At 35.6% G+C, this 23,626-nt stretch overlaps 1 protein-coding gene across 4 annotated transcripts in view; it reads right to left on the bottom strand.

The window, feature by feature from the left end:
• Window positions 1–23,626, bottom strand: part of SUPT3H (SPT3 homolog, SAGA and STAGA complex component) — a 535,933-nt gene that overhangs the window by 207,552 nt on the left and 304,755 nt on the right. The gene's annotated exons all lie outside the window — the stretch shown is intronic.

Genomic DNA, 23,626 nt, shown 5'->3' on the forward strand with positions numbered 1-23,626 from the left:
GATAATGGCAGTGTCTATAAATGTGTGAGGACGGGGGGATATGAAAAACTGTACTTTTCGCTCAGTTTTGCTGTGAACCTAAAGCTGCCTTAAATAACAAAATCTATTCAAAAATAGATTTTAAAAATATTTTTCCTGTTTTTCCTTTTTTTTTTTTTGTATTTATGAGATGATGGAGGTTGACTAAACTTATTGTGGTAATCATTTCACAATACATGTACACCTTAAACTTACATGGTACTGTATGTTTATTATATTTTAATAAAACTGAAAGGGAAAAATATTAATCAAAAAACAACTTTGTTATAATTGATTAAATATGATTAAATCTAACTAGATATTGACGAAGAGACTATTACAGATTCTTGAAAAAGAAGAAACACACTGCCAAGTATAATGTGGAATTAAAAATACTTAACTATCTCAGTAAAATGTAGAAACTCAGAGGAACAGGGAAGTAAAAACATTCTAAATGTTACTTCATGGGGCACCTGGGTGGCTCAGTCAGTTAAGTGTCTGGCTTTGGCTTGGGTCATGATCTCACAGCTGGTGGGTTCGAGCCCTGCATTGGGCTCTGTCCTGACATCTCAGAGCCTGGAGCCTGTTTCAGATTCTGTGTCTCCCCCTCTGTCTGCCCCTCTCCCTGCTCACACACTGTCTCTCACTCATTCAAAAATAAGTAAATATTAAAAAAAAAAATCTAAATGTTACTTGGGACGACGTAGAACAGAAAAATAAAAGCATTCTTTAAGATGATTATGGGCAGAGGAATAAAGCATTTTAATGGGAGCAGTTGTGGGTATTTTGTCTTCAAGTAATGGCAGGACAATGAGATGGTGAGTGACAAGAAAGGAAAGGTAACTATCACTGGAATGTAAAAGTATAGGAAAACCCAGAAAGTAATAAGCAGAAAGAAAGCGATAAATGGTAACATGATCAAATTAACAAGGAAAGATAGAGAAAACATGAAAAATCAATAATCATAAGACATTAGAAAAAATAGGTTAAAATTTTCAAATAGTTGAATCCTCTCATTAAGAAAGACTGTCAGATTGGCCTTAAAAATAAATGGACATGTGGGTGCCTGGCTGGCTCAGATGGTGGAGCAGTGACTCATGACGTTAGGGTCGTGAATTCGAGTCCCCCATTGGGCGTGGAGCCGACTTAATTAAAAAAAAATTAAAAAGAAAATAAATGTACATGTTATTTGAAACAAGTATTAAAACTAAGGAAAGAATAAGGAATACAAGGAAATCATGAATAAAGAAGATAGCAGATTATAATATTATAGGGAAGAGGTATGTAACAATGTAAGTCACAATTTATGAAGATAAAACAGATATAAAACTGTATATTCAAGTAAGACAGAAGCTAACCATATAATATAAAATATTAGAAATTCAAGACTTAATAAAATAAACGCCTTTTGTGGAGTGGAAATTTTCAATACATCTCTCCCAGAATTGGCCAGATCTACTAAAATAAAGACATAAATGAACTGAAGAATGTAATCATTTGTGTGTACTTTATGTATGAATGAATATAAGTACATAAACATACACGTATCCCATCTATTCGTACACCCCTTGAATAAAGAATCCTAATTTTTTCTTATGTCCCCAAAACAAATAAAAATTGACTACGTATTTGGCTACACGCCATACAATTTGAACAAATATACAAAACACATACAAAATGTAAAGCCTATATTCTCTGTTCACAGTGCAGTGAAATTAGAAATAAAAAAGGATTGTAAAAGTACTCGGATAACTGGCACATTCTCCATGGAGCAAAGAAATCAAATCTCTTACCGAAAATTACATGGATAGCAAATGAAAACAGGAAGCTATGGGTCAGAGCTAAAACTGTAATTACAAGAAAATTAATAGCCATAAATCCAGTGCTGGCAAAAATAAAACATGAGAAAACTCAGACTTAAATAAAAGGAATTAGGGAACAAAGAACAATTGAAAAATAATAAACCAGGCAGAGGGACAAAGATAAAAGAAATTAATCAAAACAAAAACAGGAAAAAACGATGGAGAAATGATAAATCAAAGTACTGATTCTTTTAGAAGACTACTAAAATCGATAACCTCCCTTGGAGATTAATTAAGGGATAAAAGAAAGCATAACAGGTAATATAAGGAATGATTATTCCACAGGTATAGAAGGAAAAAATATTTCTTTAAAAAATTTTTTTTAACGTTTATTTTTGAGACATAGAGACAGAGCACAGGTGGGGGAGGGGCAGAGAGAGAGGGAGACACAGAATCAGAAGCAGACTCCAGGCTCCGAGCTGTTGGCACAATGATTTCTTCAAGCAATTATTTCTTTAAACCTTTAAATCTAAATGCAGGAAAAAAAAAATCAATTGGGATAAACTTTCTGATAAATCTCAGAAACTCAGAAAAAAGCAGATTCTGATAGCATGGTATCTTTGGCTATCAGAACTGCCTCTATGGACTCTAATTATCCAAATTCAGGACCTGAGTAGATTTCGATATTAAGGGATATTCTTGTACTAAATGCAAATCTGTGGCTACTGTATTAGCCGGGACGAAGTTCAACTGTACATCAAAGAATACCCCAAAGAATACCATTTTAAACCAAATGGAAGCTTACTTTTTCTCTCAAGCAAAAAAAAAGACAAAGACAAAGACAAAGACAAAGACAAAGAAAAAGAAAAAGAAAGAAAATGTGTCAGAGAAGATGGGCTAGTGCTGCTACGATAGCTCTGCAATGTCATGTACAACCTGCACTCTCCTCTACCATCTTGGTGTTCGACTTTCACTCTCATATCATTTTTATTGATTTAAAAAGTATTTATTGTCAGTTTATTTATTTCTTTTGAGAGAGAGAGAGAGCGAGAGAGAGCGCAAGCAGGGGAGGGGCAGAGAGAGAGGGAGAGAAAGAATCCCAAGCGGGCTCCACGCGGTCAGTGCTGAGCCGGACCCGGGGCTCAAGTCCAGAAACTGTTAGATCATGACCTGAACCGAAACCAAGAGCCGGACGCTTAACCAACTGAGCCACCCAGGTGCCTTTCAAATCCTTTTTTAAAAGGGTGGCTGCTAGAGCTCCAGCCACCACTTCTTAGTTAAGCAGCCTTCTCCCAAATCTCAAAGACTTGTTCCGCAAGGATAGCTGACTCCAAGTGTGGCTAGAAAATACACTCTTTTGTTATGGGCAGAACTGTGTCAAACACAGGAGTTCTGGTGCTCAGAAAGAAAATGAGAATGGACTTGTGCTTAAGCAGCTTTAAATTGCTGTCACTACAAAAATTTGAAAACCTAAAGGAAAATAAAAGTTTCCTACCAAAAAATTTAATCTTCCAAGTAATAATCTTGATCAGACGAATTACCTGAGAAGAGTCTGTGAACTTTAATGAAGATGAACCATTTCAAAAGACCCCAGTGTCAAAAAACCTTCACCTTATTTCAATTATAAACTTTAAAAAGAACAGAAGGGGCGCCGAGGTGGCTCAGTCAGCTAAATGGCCGAGTTCCATGCTGGTCATGATCTTGAGGTTCATGAGGTCAAGCTCCATATCGGGCTCTGGGCTGACAGGTCAGAACCTGGAGCCTGCTTCAGATTCTGTGTCTCCCTCTCTCTCTAGCCCTCCCAGGCTTGCGCTCTGTCTCTCTCTCTCAAAAAAATAAACATTAAAAAAATTTTTTTAAATAAAAAGATAACTTCAATTTTAATTAAACTATTCTAGACTCAAGGATATAATGGCTCATTTTGTGAAATCAGGAAAACCGTAAAAATCAGTATCTGATAAAGACAGTAACTAGGAAAAATTGTGAAAATACAAAGAGAATCTGGCAATATATCAAAAGAATTATATGCTGTGATCAAGCAGTTCCAGGAATGTAAGAAAATTTCAATTTTCAAAAAAGAAAACTTTAAAACTTTCAAGACAATTTCAGAAAACTTATCAATCTCAAACATAAGATTACGGGGAGGGGGAAAGAATCATATGTATAGGTAAGGAAATAGAATTTGATAAAATTTAGGAGTCTTTGCTAATAAAACTTCTAAGTGATATTCTAAGTGATATCAAAATAAAAGCAATCTACCTAAATATAATAAAGTCTGTTTCACGAAAATGATAGCAAACACCATTCCAAACCAATACATGGTAAAGCCATTTGCAGATGAATCATAATATAAACAGGTAACCAAAATACAAAAAACATTTGACAGAAAAATGGGTGAGGGCTATAAATAGGCTACGCACAGAGCAACAAATGAAAGTGATGGAGATGAACAGAACGTTCTTGTGCTGTGTCAGTAGGGAGGAAAATGCAAATGGAATGTAGCAGTGGGGCAACACTACCGATCACTAATCAGGCACAATTACACCGGGGTCACATCTCCTGAGGGTAAATAATACTGGTGCAAATACAAACTGTTAGAGTACTCCCTACTTCCGAAGAGGTATCTAGTAAGACCTGTTAACACATGCGTTTGTTCAACAACTCCACTCTGGGGAATATGGCACATTAGGATGTATTACAAGGATAACTGATGCAGGATAATCTGCTTGAAGCAGCAAAAAAATCAGAACAGAAGGGAGTGGGGTGCCCGGGTGGCTCAGTAGGTTAAGCGTCCGACTCTTGGTTTCGGCTCAGGTCATGATGTCACGGTTTTGTGAGTTCGAGCCCCACGTTGGGCTCTGCGCTGACGGTGCTCTGCCTCGCCCCAATTCATGCTGTCTCTGCCTCTCTCAAAAATGAATAAACAGAAAAAAATTTTTAAAAAAAGAAGTGAATGTCCATCAACAATGCAACAGCTGAACAAAATATGATAATCCTATGCTCCAAAATACTCTAAAACAATGAAAGAGATTGAGGGAGCAACATGGTAAGTATGAAAAGCAAACAGAAAACTAAGCACACGTTAAGTGATATGATCTCATTTTTGCAAAACGATGACAAAAGACCACTACTATAGTTGTAACTTTTCTCTAAATATTTCTGGATACCAGGTTGCTTATAGTAGGCACTTGAGAGGAAGGGATAACAAAAGGGGGCCACAAGCTGTTCATATAATTTATTTCTTCTAAATTATACATTTTTGTGTGCGTACACGTAGATATGGAGAAGTGCCACAGGGTGGTGATCAAAATGTGGGTAATCATTATCTCAGAATAGATATCAATTTGAACTCAGCTGATTTGTACTTTCTTCCTCGGTTTTACGTATATGATGGTGAGCATGTGTAAAAAAACAAAATGAAGAATAGGTGCTCGAGGAGTTCGGAAGACAGAAAGGTCGTGGTATAATGATCTCAGAAAAATTTAGTAAACATTTAAGTTCGAAATTTGATTGGCTAATATATATTAAATAAAACTTAAATGGTTTGACTCCAAATTCTCAATACAGCGAATTGTCCCATAATATTTGTTTGGTTTAAATTTTTTTTTTTTATGTTTTATTTATTTTTGAAAGAGAGAGAGACAGAAAGAGTAGGCATAAGGGAGGGAGAGAAAGAAGGAGACACAATCTGAGGCAGGCTCCTGGCTCTGAGCTGTCAGCACAGAGTCCGACACGGGGCTCGAACTTGTGAACCGTGAGACCATGACCTGAGCTGAAGTCAACCACTTAACCAACTGAGCCACCAGGTGCCCCACATTTATGTTTTCTTAAGTTCTAGCTCATGCATTTGTAGAAAAGACCAAGTTATTGACTTTGGCTGCATAAGGTTATGGGTCAGAGGTACAGAACTAAATAGATTTTTAACTTTTCCTGGATCAGTCCTTATTGTTATGCTTTCATAACTTTGTTTTCAGAAAAACAATAGACAACATTAGATGCATTCATATTGTCATAGATATCTAAAACTGCCTTCTAAGATGAAGTACAAATGATTTTTGAGCTGCCTGCCATTTTGGATTAGTCCTGTTTCTGGAGAACAAGAATTGTTATTAAATTTCAGACACGGGGGCACCTGGGTGGCTCAGTCAGTTGAGTGTCCGACTTAAGCTCAGGTCACGATCTCACAGCTCGTGAGTTCAAGCCCCACATCAGGCTTTGTGCAGAGAGCTTAGAGGCTGGAGCCTGCTTCTGATTTATGTCTCTCTCTCTCTCTCTCTCTCTCTCTCTCTCTCTTTACCCCTCCCACTGCTTACTCTTACACTCTCTCTCTCTCTCTCTCTCTCAAAAATAAATAAACATTAAAAAATTTTTCACATATAAAATAAACTGAGCAGCTCCTTTAAAAATATTCTTAGAAATAATATTGTATTTGTACTGATGAAATGTAAAAACAGAAATTGAGTATTTTATACATAACACAGATAGAGTCCAAGTTCTGCCAGCTTCTGGCATTTCTCCCTCTCTCTTATATTTCAATTAAGATTTACAAAAGATAAATCTACCTTCACATAGACTTTCTAAGTGGAAATAGAGGTCGTTAAATATAAAAAGAAAACAATAGCTCTACGGAAGAAATAGATGTTTTCTGTCTCATTTACCTAAGCTCACAAGAAAAGAAACCCAACTCATAGACTCTTACAAGTAGAAGAGATCTATGATCTTGGTCAAGATATGGCCAGGAAAGTTATCGTTAACATATGCTGTAAGGCAAATTGGCCTCTCACATTGTAATACCAAGTCTAAATCCTCCAAAGTTTACCCCAAACAGTCTCTAGTTGAAGAGGGTCAACAGATATGTCAAGAGCTGTGATTCTGAATCTCTGAAATCCACCCTTCATTGTTGATCCTGGAGGAGTTCGATATGGCTTTAGAAAGAAAATCATAAAGTGTTCTGCATATGAACAAGCACACGTTTATGAAAGACATGAGAATTTTTGTTTCATTCAGCCTCATAGCTGACATAAAAAGTCCCTTCTCTGTAAACAATTATCAGTTACCTAAATGACCTGTTGATTTCTATTTTAATAAAGTCGTTATCTTGGCAAATGAGAGATCAGATCTGAGTGTAACAGATGGTAACACTTCCAACTGCCTCTGAAGACTCATTATTTCCAATATGCATAGGATTATAAAAAGGCATAACTTTAATTTCATATTTGCATTTTAAGCATTTTAATTACAGTGAAATCACCGTTTAACAGTAAAATTAGATTCTTAAAATAACCAATATCTCAAGCTGTCCCGATATTATGTTTAGTACTACAATTGAAGTCACGTGACCTTCAAGGTTTATTTTAAGAAAATTTTAAGTTAAATTAATTTAAACAAAATCTTTGAATAATATTCCATAGCAATTTATTCAGTAGTATTTACACTTAAAGAATTACTATCTCAATGGTTTTTACAAATAAGTGAAACAAATCACCCTCCCGATAGCTCTCACATTTTCTTTTTAACCAACATTGAAAATTAAAGCATAGAAAGAATAATTTTCCTAGTAGATACCTTCAAATATAGTGGTGACTAATTATAAGACCACTTTATAGCTTAAGTATTGTTCTGTTATATACACTATTACAATGATCATAATGTAAACTGGACTTTATTATGGGATTTAAATTCTTTGAAGGTTTTAGCTCTCCTTGCATCCCATATAAGACATTCAGTAGACCTTAATACAGATGAGTCAAATAAATGACTTGAAATTAGGTTTTGTTTTGTTTTGTTTTGTTTTGAGAATGTCTAAATTATTAAATAACTGTTTAATCATTCTATAAAACAGTAACCTACCTTACATTAACAGAGTATTAGAAATGCAAACCCTACTATATTAAATAATGTCAATGGAGTTCAGTAATATTAATACACTGAACTGTACATTTAAAAAAAGTTAAGGGGGGGGTGCCAGGGTGGCGCGGTAGATTAAGTGTCCAACCCCATGAAGAGCTCTGAGCTGACAGCTCAGAGCCTGGAGCCTGCTTCAGATTCTGTGTCTCCCTCTCTCTCTGCCCCTCCTCTGCTCTCTCTCTCTCTCTCTCAAGAATAAGTAAACATTAAAAAAAAATAATTACGAGGATAAATTTTATGTTATGTATGTTTTACTATCATAAAAAAACACACTGCAATATACATACCCACCAGAACTAAAATGAAAAAGAAAGGCAGTATCAGGTGATGGCAAGGATGTGAAGTAACTGAAAGTCTCACACACTGTTGACAGGAGTGTAAACTTATATAACCACTCTGGGAAACTATTTGTCATTACGTATTAAAGTTGAACTTTTGCATACTACAATGCCATAGAAATTCTGCCCCTAAGTACACCCAACAAAAATGTGTGTATACGTTTATCAAAATACGTGTTCAAGAATACTCATGGAAGCATTAAGTAACAGCCCTAATTAGAGTAAGTCAAATGTATATAAAAAGTAAAAATGATAAATTGCTGCCAATTTACACAATGAAATGCTACCTAGCATGATAAACCATTGTTACACGTGCCAACATGATGAATCATGCAAACACGATGTTGAGTCAAAGAAGCTAGACTCAGAGAATATGCACTGTAAGATTTTATTTATATAAAGTTCAAGCGTGAGCAAAACTATATTTATGGTGTTAGAAGTCAGAATTTTCTGTTAAGAAAACAAAAACCCAGACACAGACTAGGATAAAATATTTGCAGATTACATATCCAACAAAGGACTTGTATCCAGAACAAACAAAGAACTCTCTAAACTCAGCGGTGTGAAAACAAACATTCCAATTAAAAATGAGTAAAAGACTTGAACAGTTCATCAAACAGGATATACCTATGGTAAATAAGGGACAAAAATATATTTACCATCATCAGCTACTTGGAAAGTGCAGATGAAAACCATGAAGGGATACTTGCACACAAGGAGAAGAATGACTAAAAAATACTGGCTATATCAAATGTTGGTGAGGATATGGAAAAACTGGATCTTTCCTATACTGTTTATGGGGACGCAAAGTGACAGCTACTCTGGGAACAGTTTGGCAGTTCCCTTTAAAAATTTTCAGGAATTCTTAACTCTTGAATCTAAAATGCACTTCCCATATAATCCAGCAATCACAAATCCATGGCATTTATCTTAGAGAAATGAAAATTATGTGTACAGAAAAACTTATATGCAAATGTTAATAGTAGTTTTATTTGTAATAGCTCAAATCTGGGAATGATTCAAATGTCCCTCAGCAGATGAATACATTCAAAAAAGTGTGGCACCTGCAGTAAAGTGAATACTACTAAGCTATAAAAAGACCATACTGTTGATATGTGCGACAACATGGAATGATCTCAAAATCTTTAAGCTGAATTTATTTAATGAGGCAATCTCAAAATAATAATAGGCACTATATAATTCAATTTCAAAAGTTACAGAGGTGAAGAACCAATTAGAGGTTGCCAGGGTACAGGAAAGAGGAGGGCTGGGTAAAGAGCTGTTCAAATATATCTCTTTGTGGGATGATGGGGCAAGTTTGGATCTTGACTTTGGTGGTGGTCATACAGATCTTCACATGTGATAAAATTACAAAGAGCAACATTCATGCATAAATGCACGTATGGAAAAACTGGAGAAATCCTAGTTAATAGTGTGGTAATAACAGCAATTTCCTAGTTTCGATAATGCACTCTGGTTGTGTAAGATATTACCATCAAGAGAACGTTGGTGAAGGGCTCATAGGAAGGTCTGCATTATTTTTGCAACATTTGTGTTTACAGTTATTTCAAAGTAAAAAGTAAACAACAAAAAGAAGTCATAAGAGAGTGGGTATCCTTGGAAAGGCGGATAGTATCTAGAAGGAGTCATGAGGGAGGTTCCTGGGTGTTGGTCATACACTGCTTACTAAGGTGTATGCTGTTTACTGAGTGCACTCACTTTGTGAAAACTCATCAAGCTGCAGATACTTATGATTATGCACTCCTCTGTGTCTCTGTGTTCGTGTTACACTAGAGAAGTTTACAAAAGAAAAAAATGAATATAATCTTTATTAACCTGTGGCTTTCCTAGGAAAGTTGTAGTAAAAATATATGTACAGTAAAACCTTGGATTGTAACTTGTTCTGTGAGTGTTCTGCAAAACGAGCAAACATTTCCAATAAATTTTAACTTGATCAATGAGCAATGTCTTGCAATGCAAGTAGTATGTGACACCGAATGTCACATGATCACAACTGAGCCAATGGTTTGTCTCTCTCTCTCTCTCTCTCTCTCTCTCTCTCTCTCTCTCTCGCTGTGAGATGGAGATGGTGGGGTTGTGGGATCGTCGCCCATGCTCGGATGCTCAGTCTCAGGCTGCGGTGTTTGGCAGAAATCAGTGATTTTTCAGAATGTTGGAAGGTGCCCATAAGGCACTAGTGTATTTTTTGTCACTTCAAAGCACCTACGGACGGTCCTTTGGTTTACACAAGAGGAAGCTTAGGAATGCTTGGCTTCATTCTAGGTCAGGACGCCTGCAGATATAGACCCTTTCCTCTGCTGTCTTATTGCCAATTACATTAAATCAGTATATGACAAAAGTTTATTAATACTGTACTGTAGTCAACATTCATGAGAGAGTATACAATGGCCCCCATGCAGAAAAAGGTTGAAAAGAAAGGCTGTAAGAAGAAGGAAATGATCACGGTGGAAAAAGGAAATCATTGAGAAGTTTGAACAAGGTATACGAGTAGCTGAAACTCTAAGATTTTATAAGAAGGCTATGTCTGCATCTCATCTGCAGAGGAGGAGGAAAAAAAGGCGGAGGAAGCCCTCACTTCAAATGAGATTAGGCAGATGTGTAACATGTGGGAAAGAGGGCATTATTTTGTAGAAAAGCACCACCGGAATAAGGCTGTAGCAGTGAGAGCAGTGAATCTGTTTAAGGACAATGCAGTGTCACATTTCCACAATATCCTCAAAAGGAGGCAAAAGTAAGTGTCACTGGATAGGTTCCTTGTTAAAGGTGCATGAAAAGAAAAAGATTCCACTGAGCGAACAGATATTGTTAGTGATTCTGTTAGTGACGTGAAAGTCATCCTGCACAATAATCCTCCTCTCTTGTCTCCCTCAGAGCAGCCACGAAGGTTTTTAAAGGGAAGTGCAGGTTAACTTATTTTTCTTTATATTTCTCATTTTCTTTATTATTTTTCATTATATCACAGTACTGTAATCATTTTTATAAGAATATTTTTGGGTTGTGGAATGGATCATCTGAGTTTCCATTATTTATAATGGGGAAATTCACTTTGATATACAAGTGCTTTGGATTACAAGCATGTTTCGGGAATGAATTACGCTCGCAACCAAAGTCTTACTGTACTTGTAACAGTACAATGAGTAAGTCATGTTCAGATATGGGAAATATACAACAAAAGTAACTTAATTGGGGCACAGTTGCTTTGTTCTTTTGGAATTCTTCATATTACCAGAATTTAAAGTCCCTACAGCATAACGATCAAATTATTACATTGATTAGAATACTACTTATCAGGTTCAATATGCCACATCCTCTCTCAGATTTTTGACAGTAAAAGAAGTACAGATAATAATTATGCTGGGATAATGGGCATATAAACCAGGTTTTCCCAAGTAATTCGGGGCCTGTGTTCACATTACTTTTAGAGCAAAAATTCCTTAAGAGGTTGACTGTCATTTTTGCCTTCACTTTCTTATCTCCAGTTCTCCTTGTGATTAATCCTTGAAAGATTTTTTTGTTCCCATCACTGAACTGGAACTACTCTTGCCAAATCTTATCAAACGCAATAATCAACTCTCTGTACTCCCTTGAATCAACCTCTCAGCAGGATGTGAAACACCGTCTCTATCTGACCACCAGGACACCATGCCCGGCTTGTACCACCCATCTCCTTGCCTGTGTTTTTTCCTCCAACCTGTGAATGTTGGAGTGCCTCCGGGAGCCACTCTCCCGTCGTTCATCTTCTCTCTTCTTGTCCTAAGTGATCTCATACTATCTTACGACTTTAAATCCCATTTATATGCCAATGACTCCAAAATTTTTATCTTTAGCACAAACCTCTCTCAAGAATTCCAGTCCTACACTAGACTGCTGTCTTTGACTCCTCCACTCAGATGCCTTACAGGCTTCTCAACTTCTTAACACGATTCACCTAAAGGCTAGCGTTTTGCCTCAAAAGCACTCTTTGTCTCGTTGCTCAGATAAAAATTATAAAGGTCACCCTTGCTTTCTTCCACGCCTTCACATCTAATATCCTCTCTGGCAGAAGTTCCATTTGGTGCCACCTTCAAAATAAAGCCAGAGCTTCTTACCACCACTACCAACCAGCACACCACTGCAAGTTACCACAAACCACGAGAGAAGCCTCTTAACTAGTTTCCATGCTTCCATTCTGAAATTCTTACAGCCTAATCATCACAAAGCAGCCAGAGTATTTTCTTAAAAACTTTAATCATTCAGGAGGCTCTGGGGATCTGTTACACAACGTGCAGGTAGTTGAAAATATTCTACTGTACACTTAGAAATCGCTGGAATGGTTGGGGCACCAGGGTGGCTCAGTGGGTTAAGTGTCCAACTTCAGCTCAGGTCATGATCTCACGGTCTGTGAATTCGAGCCCCGCGTCGGGCTCTGTGCTGACAGCTCGGAGCCTGGAGCCTGCTAGATTCTGTGCCTCTCTCTCTCTCTCTCTCTCTCTCTCTCTCTCTCTAACCCCTCCCTGGCTTGCACTCTGTCTCTTTCTGTCTATCAAAAAGCAAAAAGTGAATAAATATTAGAAAGAAAGAAAGAAAGAAAGAAAGAAAGAAAGAAAGAAAGAAAGAAAGAGAAAGGAAGGAAGGAAGGAAGGAAGAAAGAAACAAAGTGCTGGAATGGTAAAAAAAAAAAAAAAAGAATTAGTATTTCCTTCTGGACAAAGATACTTTTGAAACTCATGTGTTTTTGCCTCAAAGTCAAATCAATGCAAAAAAGGTAAATTTTACAAAACCTTTTATCAGAGCACAAATCACTCCCCTATTAAAAATTTTAGTTGTTTCCTTTCAGACTTAGAACAAAATTCAACTCCTTAACATGATTTATCTGTCAATGTAAATCAAAGCTTCTACAAACTCCTTACCTGTGCAAACAGAGTGAAAATGACAGAGAGAAAAAGGGATACAATAACCACATAATCTAGCCCCCACCTCCCTTTTACACTTCGCCTCCTATCATTTGATCCCTAACCCACTCCACTCCAAACACTGATACTTCTTCAGGGTTTCAGAAGCACCTTCCAGTCTCAGGGCCTTTACATCTCCTGCTCCCTCAGTCTGCTCCTCCCCTAGATCTATGCGTGGTCATTCTACTTAAGTTTTTGCTCAAATATCATCTCCTATGAAGTAATCTAGTATATCTTTCCCTTTCCTTATCTTGCATTATTCATTTATTTATTATGGTTTTACACACCAAAAAAGCTCCACGAGGTCAGGCCCTTTATGTATCATTATAGCCCCAATGCCTAGAACAGTTCTTGTCACATTTATCAATAAATCTGGATGGAACCAGAATGCCAGAACCCCTGTGTGGCTAACAATCCCATCCGATCTAACTGTACCTCTCATATATACAGTGTAATTAAGGAGGCAGGATCTTACTTTTATCAGAATCCACACAATTATCTACTATTTTTAACAGGGCTCTACCTGAAGGGTAGCAATATAAAATTGCAGTGGTTGTAGAATATTTCACTCTTAGGCCTGATAAAACATTAAACCAGTCACTATTCTAAAGTAACTGCCTGTCTCAGCCCATTTTTACACGTGGAACAGAAAAGGAAAAAGTCACATCAACTTTCATTCAGTTATATGTAAATGTGACACATTTCTTTAATTTTATTTAGGCTTCTAAATGAGATAAAGAATTTGAATAAAATGAAATCCAACAAACTTGTAAATAAAAAAAAAATGCAACATCTATGCATTTTTATTAAGTGCCTGGAAAAAAATGTATTTGAAATTGTACTGTCCTTATAATAGGAAGACTTAAATACTTGATTAAATATTCTCAAGAATTTATACCCACAGAATCACAATATTTATGTAATATTTTTTTACTACTGCTCCAATCTTCACTGAACATAAATGTATGTTGACATTCCAAATTAAAAGTTTTAAGCCATTTAGGCCAAGGAAAAACTATGTACTTCATAACTGTTACCTACTTTATTACTCATTTTTGGAAAGCTCTTTTCACACCTTTTATGTTCAATGTGCTAAAGTAAAATTAAAGAGATTGGGTACCTCTCTTCAAAGAACCTGGTTGATTCTTGAGTGAACTTGACAATCTTGGAAACATTAATTCAGAAATATATTGAAATTCAACTCAAAAAAGGATCATCTGAGAACTATACTAGAAATTAAAAATGAAGAAATGGTAATCAAAATTCTTTTCTACTTTCTCTACATTTCTTTAGTCTTATTTTTTCTGTTAACCAAAACAGCATTAAGACCTCATTAGACAGCTATCTTTTGCATATAAAATAGTGCTTGTCGGGGCACCTGGGTGGCTCAGTCGGTTAAGCAGCCGACTTCGGCTCAGGTCATGATCTCGCGGTCAGTGAGTTCAAGCCCCGCATCGGGCCCTGTGCTGACAGCTCAGAGCCTGGAGCCTGTTTCAGATTCTGTGTCTCCCTCTCTCTGACCCTCCCCTGTTCATGCTCTGTCTCTCTCTGTCTCAAAAATAAATAAACGTTAAAAAAATTAAAAAAATAAAATAAAATAAAATAAAATAAAATAAAATAAAATAGTGCTTGTCAAATAGCAAATATAAATAAATACTTACTGAAAAGGGTCAAAAGAAGGATGATAAAATATTTCTGCTTGTCTTGGGAAAAGATATTACATAAATTATAAAATAACAGCTTCCGAGATAAAGTTCTTAGATTAAAAATGTCATTACGAGAAATACATAAATTCAATAATGACTATCTCTTATATTTAAAATATTTGACTTTTGGGGCTCCTGGGTGGCTCAGTCGGTTGGGCGGCCGACTTTGGCTCAGGTCATGATCTCACAGCCCGTGAGTTCGAGCCCCGCGTCGGGCTCTGTGCTGACAGCTCAGAGCCTGGAGCCTGTTTTGGATTCTGTGTCTCCCTCTCTCTGACCCTCCCCCGTTCATGCTCTGTCTCTCTCTGTCTCAAAAATAAATAAACGTTAAAAAAAATTAAAATATTTGACTTTTAAGTGTGAAAAAACTCATACTCCATTGAAAGATACATTTGGATATTCAAATACTCTGGGGTTTGCAGCATTTTATTTGAAATGACTTGGAAATTAGTCTTTGTTATTGATTTTGTAAACACTCAAATGTTCTATCTTGGTTAAAATTTTTCATCTTACTAATATCTCTCCCCACTTTAATGAAAGATGCAAACAATGTAAACTGAATCTATTTCATTCTGTTCACTGGCCACCTGGATTTCTGGTTTAACAACTGCTTACTTCACAAATAAATTTTCTCCAACTTATATACACATTTTCACTTAATTGTAGATAATCTGATTCTTAACCTAGATCTTTAAACTTTATTACTAGAAATACTGGCACACTTAAATTATCCTTATGAATTCACAAGAAATATTAAACATATAATATCATAATGGCATCCATTTCAAAAACTAGAAACTCTCAGCATGGTGACTATAGTTAAAAATACTGTATTGCATATTTGAAAGTTGGTAAGAGAGACTTAAAAGTCCTCATCACATGAAAAATAAATTGTAATTATGTATGGTGATGGGTGTTAACTAGACTTATTGAGGTAATCATTTTGCAGTATATACAAATATCAAATCACTATGTTATATACCTGAAACTAATATAGTGCCTTATGTGAACTATACGCCAATAACAAAAATTAGAAACAATTCAATCTTGCTTCATTCCCAGTCAACTAGTAAGATCAAATCTTCAGTGCTTACGTGACTATATGTGACTTGTGTCCTCTATCACAAGGAGCCAAGCTCACATAAACAAAATCATCTACTTAGACTTGTGACTTGAAGGAGCTATGTACATACATAATAAAGCACTGGGATTTTAAGATTCTTGGTTTTAAAAACTCCCTCAGGTTCCTTCCATCTCTAAAACTCTATGCTTCTTTGAGTTTTGCTGTGTTCAAAATAGCCTTAGCAGTGTGATTCATAATGGTGTTATTACGTAACTAGAAAAAGTATTCTTACTTGGTGTTGAAAATAGGAGTAATTGGTCTGTGAACAGGTGCACTGCTAAAAAAAAGTTTAATGAAATTTTGGTTCCATAGCTATTAATAACTAAATTTCAATATTTAAAATATCAGGAATAGTGAACACTAGGTGTCAGTGTAAGAAATGGAAAAATATTTTTAAAAACTTGTTTCCAATCAGGTGTATAACAAAGAAATCAAAAGCAGCTGTGACCACATTTACTTATAATTGCATAATTCAGTTAACAGGCCAATCTTTCTTTCAAACAAAAATTCTTGTTCCAAAACCATCAAGAGTTTTAAATCAGATTAAGCTGATTATTAGAAGTTACAAGTCTTTTCTAACTTCGGCTACATAAAACACAGCAAAGAAATTTACTTTTAAGAATAGACGTTTTGAAGAATGGTGGGAGGTACAGGTATAAGTCTGGAAGTATTAGGTGCATATTTCTAGTTGGTTGAAAAGAATTATTTTTCAAAATAATAATGCTGGATGATTAATAAAGAATACTGAACTTTCAGTTTTGCCCTGAACAGAAATAAGAAGTGCGAAGGGATTAGAAATTAAAATGCTTAAAGGGTCAATTCACAAAAGAATACATGAACTTGGGAAGGATGACTGACTCTCCCTAAAATTCTGGCACCTAGAGGTTATGAATGCAAAAACTTACCAAAAGTAGTATCTTTTAACTATATCACTATTTCAGATAAAAAGCTTTCTGTATAGACTCTTCAAGGTAAAGACTTCTAAATAGGTTTTGAAAAGATAATTACCAGCAATAATAAAAGGAAACGTTAACATCAAAACAGTTCCTCATATTTTGCAAAGTGCATTCACAGTAAATACCTAATTTAGGCCCAATAATAATAACTTAACACATCTGTACTCATTTTGGCACAGCCGTCATTTTGGGGGCTTGAACTCTCTTCTACCCACTGAACTCTCTCACCTACCCACGTGTCTGATTCTATGTTCCATCTCTCCAACTCCACCTCATTATCTACGTATTTCATCTTTCCGTATGTTTTTCAAGCACGTTGGGAAATTTTTCATACGATACTCTGGAAGTCATTCATTTGCGGAAATGGAACAAAATTAAATATAGTGGTCACCACTAAAATACAAAATGTTGTGACTCAAAATTCATTTAGGAAAACATTGAAGGGTTTGCTGGAGAGAAATAAATGGTTTTGGTTAATGCTGTGCTCTTATTTCGCTGATAGCTGAGTTCTGTTTGAATTCTAGTCATAAAATGAGAAGGTACGAAGTTTGTGGAAAAGCTTTCCAATCTTGAGGACTGAGGCAATGTAACACTGGCAGTTTAGTCCACTCTGTGTAGCTTCCCTCTCAGGGACATAAAGTCAGATGGTAACAGACAAGGAAGGAAGAGGGAAATTCACGTGTAATAACTAATATGTATTAATGTTACGATATGCAAGCATATCAGGAATGAGAAGTAGAGATAAAAGAAACTGAGATCGCACTGTATATGATGTGGTGTTCAAAGGCAGGAAAGTGGTCCCAGAAACACATACAGCATATGTCTCTTCAAGCTTTCCTTCTGGCTCTTCCGTGTCTTTGCCTTTGACATTGTGTTACCCCAAATGTATAGATTAAGGATTAAAAATTTTGGCTATTATTAATCAAATCACGTTTTCCTTGACAAATAGTGTGGATCAGAGCTAGGTCATTTATATACATTATCTTATATAATGCCTATGAGGTGGGTAAATTCCTACACACGAGTAAACCAAGACTGAGCAAGATTAAGAAATATGCTCAAGGTTGCCTAACTTGCATGGTTGTGAAGCCGGGATTCAAACCCAAGGATGCTGTCTGCAAAAACCTTCTACCCTACCAGCATTTCCTAAAAGCTCTTGTGGGTTTTGCAAAAGTAACCAGGAAAGTCACATTTAGAGTAATGATTAGTCAGTGAGAATATGCCAAATTGGTATATCTAAATATACTGATAACAACTTAGGACTTCTATCAGTTTTGCACTCAGATAAATACTGGTAGCTGCCATGGTGGATATGACTGCTGTTACCATTTTGAATTTAATAATTCTTGCTGACATAGGATTTAATTTATACCTACAATGGACTACTGGTTAAACATACCAAATACAGTTCTGAACTTATTACCATCCAACTTAGAGCTGATAGTATCTCTTGCCTAAATATTTCAATATCTCTCCTCTAAAAACCTTTACAGCATGGCATCTTGAGTCTTTCACTATCTTATACACAATAGCCAGGTTATTCTGCACACTTTCACAAGTTGCCACTTTCTGAACCTGTCCCTCAGCAATTTACAGAATAGCATTTAATTTCTCAGTTAGAAATTCAATGACCTTGAAAATCCAGTCCAGAGCTTCTTTTTCATCCCTTTCTTTAGTACAAATTTAGGAAAGGTTGTTTATACTCCAATTGAAAATCCACATGGCTTGATCAGAGGTGATTTCATATAGACCAACGCCTAAATTTGGTTTCTTGGCATAAAATGCAAACTCTGTGTAATTTATCTGATGTTTAAAAATAGGAATTCTACTCCTGAAAACATCATTCAAATCCATTCTGAAATCTAAACACAGTTTTAGTTATTAATGGTTACTAAGTGGCTTATTATCCAAGCATAAAGACTTAGTTAAAACAGAAACAATTGGTTTTGGGACTCGAGTGTAAGTAAAAGGATAATTTATTAATTATCATTCCCTCTTTTGGAGGCTAGCCATTCAGTCTTTAATACTGACATAGATAAATAACTTCTTTCTTGCTTACAAGAAACTTTCATTTCCTAACTAGCATAAAAAGAGAACAAATAAATTACATATGGTAGGAAAACCCCCCTCTATTTCCAGTATCTTATTTCTGCAAGAGAGACATTTGAAAACATGAACTATAACACCACCTGATCTCTGATTTATATGAAAATGCAGTGGCTTCATTTTATATTCAACATGTTAGAAAATGCCAAACTTATTCTGAAAAAAAGAATTAATACTTTTGCTTTTAATTGGAAAAATAAACAACAAAAAAGTATAAGTTCCTAGTAAACATAAATCACCCATAGCAATCTTATTCTTATCAATGAAATTCAACACTTGCCTATTTAGGAAAAAAAGTATTTGATTTTTTTCACCCTGTCACAGACAATATGATTGTACAGAATAAAGCTGAGGCGTTATGAGGGGAGTAAAAGTTAATTCAAGAAGAGACAATAAAATTACTGGTCTTTTTAGTATATGTGGACCACAAGAAATTTGATAGGGATATTAGAAGGTCTTTTAATTTTCTTATTACCATCAAACCTTATTTGAAGTCTAGTGATCTTAACAAATCAGACTTCGAGGGGAAACTTCAAGGAGCAACTTCAGTCCTCAATGAAAGAGGCTTTCCTAGAACTTTCCTTCTTGAAGCCTATTACCACCCAACGCAAGCAGCTATACGGTAATTTTCTAGAAAAGTTCATGTTTTATAGATCTTGATTTTAAGTATGCTTAAACCTTTCTTTTACATTACCTTTGTCCAGAGATCTATCAAATTATGCCTATTTTAATTTTATAAAATTACTAATTATGCCTAAAATGTTTTTTGCGGGCTGTTAAGACCATTTCTCACATTGAAGAATGTTTTCTCTTTATAAACTTGAAGCGTGACTAAGTCCTTATCAGAAAGTTGATACTGAATTTGTATATTTCACACCAAAAAAGATTCTGCTTACCTTTCTTGGAGCTTCTCTTTTTCAAATATCTCTTTTTGTTCACAGACCCTTTATAAAATATAAATCCTATTCTGAAAACAATACTCTTCACCTCAGAAAAGCACAGAATACTCAAAATTAGGAAGGACCTTAAAGATACAGAGTAAGTTCAGTCAGACAAGTACCCATTCATATCCATAAACAAATCAGTACTTTCTTTCATTATCCTAAAGATTCCCTAAACTCTCTAGAGAAGAAATTACTTACATTCCACATCTACTACTTATAAGGTATGTGACTTTGTGAAAGTTGCTTAGTCTTTCTGTTCTTTAGTTTCCAAGCCTATAAAATGAAGACAGTATCTTCTAACTCTCTAGATTTATTATAAATATGAAGTAAGATGATTGCTATTAGAGATGCTCATTCTGTGTTCATAGATTCAAAGTTAGGAAATAAAACATTTTTGTTTTCTTAAGGACATTTGCCCAATCAAGGGGGCAAACTTGACATAAAGTTTTTGGGGGAAAGTTTTTAGTTTTTTATATAGTATGCTATATTGTATACACGGTATATACATTTAAAAAAGATTAAAATTTATTACTGAGAGACATCTAAGTGAATCACACACTGTCTTCATCTCCTAAAGAGTACCCTGAATGTAACAACTTTTCTAATGGTTTTAAACCTCCGCTGTGAATATCAATCATCATACTTTGTTATAGAGAAGATTGATGCTCTCCAGGACCAAAGAATTTTATTAGGAGACTTTAGATATTACAATATACACTTTCTGCAGCATACTTTCCAAATTTTACTCTTAGACCAACTAGATACCTATAATTTTGTATGTTTACGTTTTTATAAGCAATTATTTTCTCTTGGCTTCCACACTCTTACAACTCCTTGATGCTTATCAGTGCCTGCCTTTGTAACTGCCTCGGTCCTCACAGATCTGCCTCTTCTAGTCTATTGCACAAAAGAAAAACAGATACACAAACTTTGAGATTAAAGACTTTGAGTACTGAGCATGTGTTTTATACTATCTACTGCTTTTTATTGCTTACTGCCAGATTCTTAGCTGGATTAAAAATGCAAAGTCAGTAACATCTTACTGATAAAACATTTTAAAAATTAGTCTCAAAGCATTCTTAAGATGTTTTCTTAAGCCTTTTCTAATGGACGCATTTATTTAAGGGAACTGACTTCTCTTTTCATTCACTTTAAAAATTTGAGGTAAATTTTATATCATTGCTTCAAATATAAATAGTATCAGTTGAATTTCAGATTATATACATCCCTTAGAAGTTCAAAATAACTTACTCTAGAGAAGGATCTAGGGATAGTTAATACATTAAGAATGTGACTTATAAATTCAATAAGAGATAGGAAAACGACTAGAAGTATTTGAAATCCTCAGCATGAACAAATGTTCCCTATCACAATTAGTAAAATAATACTCCTAAGAAAACAGGGTAGATGTAGACACCGGAAGGCTAACAAATATTTTTGTTAATTTTTTTTTTTTTTTTGGGAGAGAGAGAGGGAGAAAGAGCGTGAGCAGGGAGAGGGAGACACAGATTCGGAAACAGGCTCCAGGCTCTGAGCTGTGAGCCCAGAGCCTGACGCAAGGCTGGAACTCGCGAATTGCGATATCAGGACTTGAGCCAAAGTCGGATACTTAACTGACTGAGCCACCCAGACGCCCGACAAATATTTTTACAGAGACATATTTGTTATATATTCCTCAAGTCCAGAATAATATATACTGAGATCTGAGAAATAAAAGCTTCTGTGTATGTCATATATTTTATATATATATATATATATATATATATATATATATATATATATATAGTCTAACATATATGTATATTATACCTATGTAAAACAAAGCAATGTTAAACTGGGTTAAATTTTTGTAAGTTACAAAGCTACACTGAAATAATAGTTATTTTTTTAACCTCAAAAATGGTCTGTATACAGACAATAAAATAATATATATATAATCGTTAGGAGAATGGCACATAGTAGACATTTACTGTCTTTTTTTTCTGAGTAATCTGCATGTGAATCAAGAGTAACAGCAACACTGGGGAAAGAAGATACGGAGTTATGTACACATAACAGAGTGCCAGAGATCTTAGAAAATGGTACTGGAGAACAGGGGTTTAAAAACAATCACTTGATTCAGGGGCACCTGGGTGGCTTAGGTGGTTAAGCATCCCACTCTTGATGGTGGCTCAGGTTACCATCCCAGCGTTGTGGGATCAAGCCTTGCGCAGGGCTCCACTGGATGTGGAGCCTGCTTAAGATTCTCTCTCCCTCTCCCTCTGCCCCTCCCCAGCTTGTGCGCATGTGCTCTCTCTCTCTCTTTCAAAAAAATCACTTGAATCAGATATAGGGAAGACAAAATTCTATGACTGAGTACTTGGGAGACATTTGCCAAATTAAAAGGCATTAAAGGTAAGAACAGAGAGAAAGGGAGGAAGAACCCAACACCTCTAATCCAGATAGGAGAGTGGACAATCCCTCTTTAAGCATATGTTTATTTTTTATTGATTTTCATAATTAGAGACTATTAGAAAAGCTCAAAACAGATTTGCATATGAAAACATAATTCAACAGACTGGCCTTGTACTTGCCTGACAGAGTCATATAGTGGAAATCCAGTATGATTTTCATTTTTTCACAGTTCATTTATTTATTTTGAGAGAGAGAGAGAGAGTGAGCAAGAACAAGCAGGGGAGGGGCAGAGAATCCCAAGCAGGTTCTGCAAAGTGTGAGTAGAGAGCCCGATGCAGAGCTCGAACCCACAAACTGTGAGATCATAACCTGAGCTGAAATCAAGAGTCAGACGCGTAACCAACTGACTACCCAGGAGCCCTTCCAATATGATTTTCAAATGGAGTGGTAGATAATTATATTCTGCAATAAAACAGACTGTCTTGACATTTAACTTTGAGTGAACAGAGAAATAAAATTAGTTATACAGTCATCAGAGATCATGAGAGTTTTTAAATTTCACTCAAAATGCTATGAAAAGAATGTTACTGATGGCATTATAGTATCAGTTCAGCCATACAATTTCCAATTGACACAAATCTCTCCCTATTTTAATTCAGTGATGTAACTGAATCCAGAGAGTGGGAATTTTATGAAAGGTTTGCATCTCTTTGGTAAATCTGACATTCTTGGAAAGAGTGCATGAAGCATTTATAAGAAGCTTCGGCTCTGGTTGAAATTTCAGCACAGGTCAGAAATCCAAGCTTGGCACAGGATCCAAGAAGCTAGTAGAGCTTAGCTTAAGTCAAGTGACGGCATTCTAGCAGACCAACAGGAAGAAAATGAAGACCCCTAAAGGAAAAGCCTTGACACACGTGGCAAGGTGGGAAGTTAGTGTTTTTTTTTTACCCATGCTAGGAAAACCAAGGAACATGAGACACTACTTGTAACTTACTGGAACTGTAAACACTTTATACTCTGAGACTCTCTTACCTGGAAAAGTTGAATAATTGACTGTGAATGGGATGCAGTACAGCAGGAAAAATAAATAAATAAATAAATAAATAAATAAATAAATAAATAAATAAAAGAAAAAGACATGCTAAGAGAGGGGAAAGGCTTGGAAATTCCTTCCTGGTTGGCCCTTTAGGTTATGGCTATAGCAAACTACCCAGGGCCCTTGGTGGGGAAAATGTAGCTGAAGAGGCATTCTGCTTGGAATATGTCCATTTTGTGTCACAGATTAAAAATTAAGTATCTGTCAACTGCAATACAAACTTACTATTTTTCAAAAAGGAGATAAAAATAGTATTTCTTGAGGCATGAAGCAGTAATACATGA

Source organism: Panthera tigris, chromosome B2 (genome assembly GCF_018350195.1).
Source record: "Panthera tigris isolate Pti1 chromosome B2, P.tigris_Pti1_mat1.1, whole genome shotgun sequence".
Taxonomy (NCBI): domain Eukaryota; kingdom Metazoa; phylum Chordata; class Mammalia; order Carnivora; family Felidae; genus Panthera; species Panthera tigris.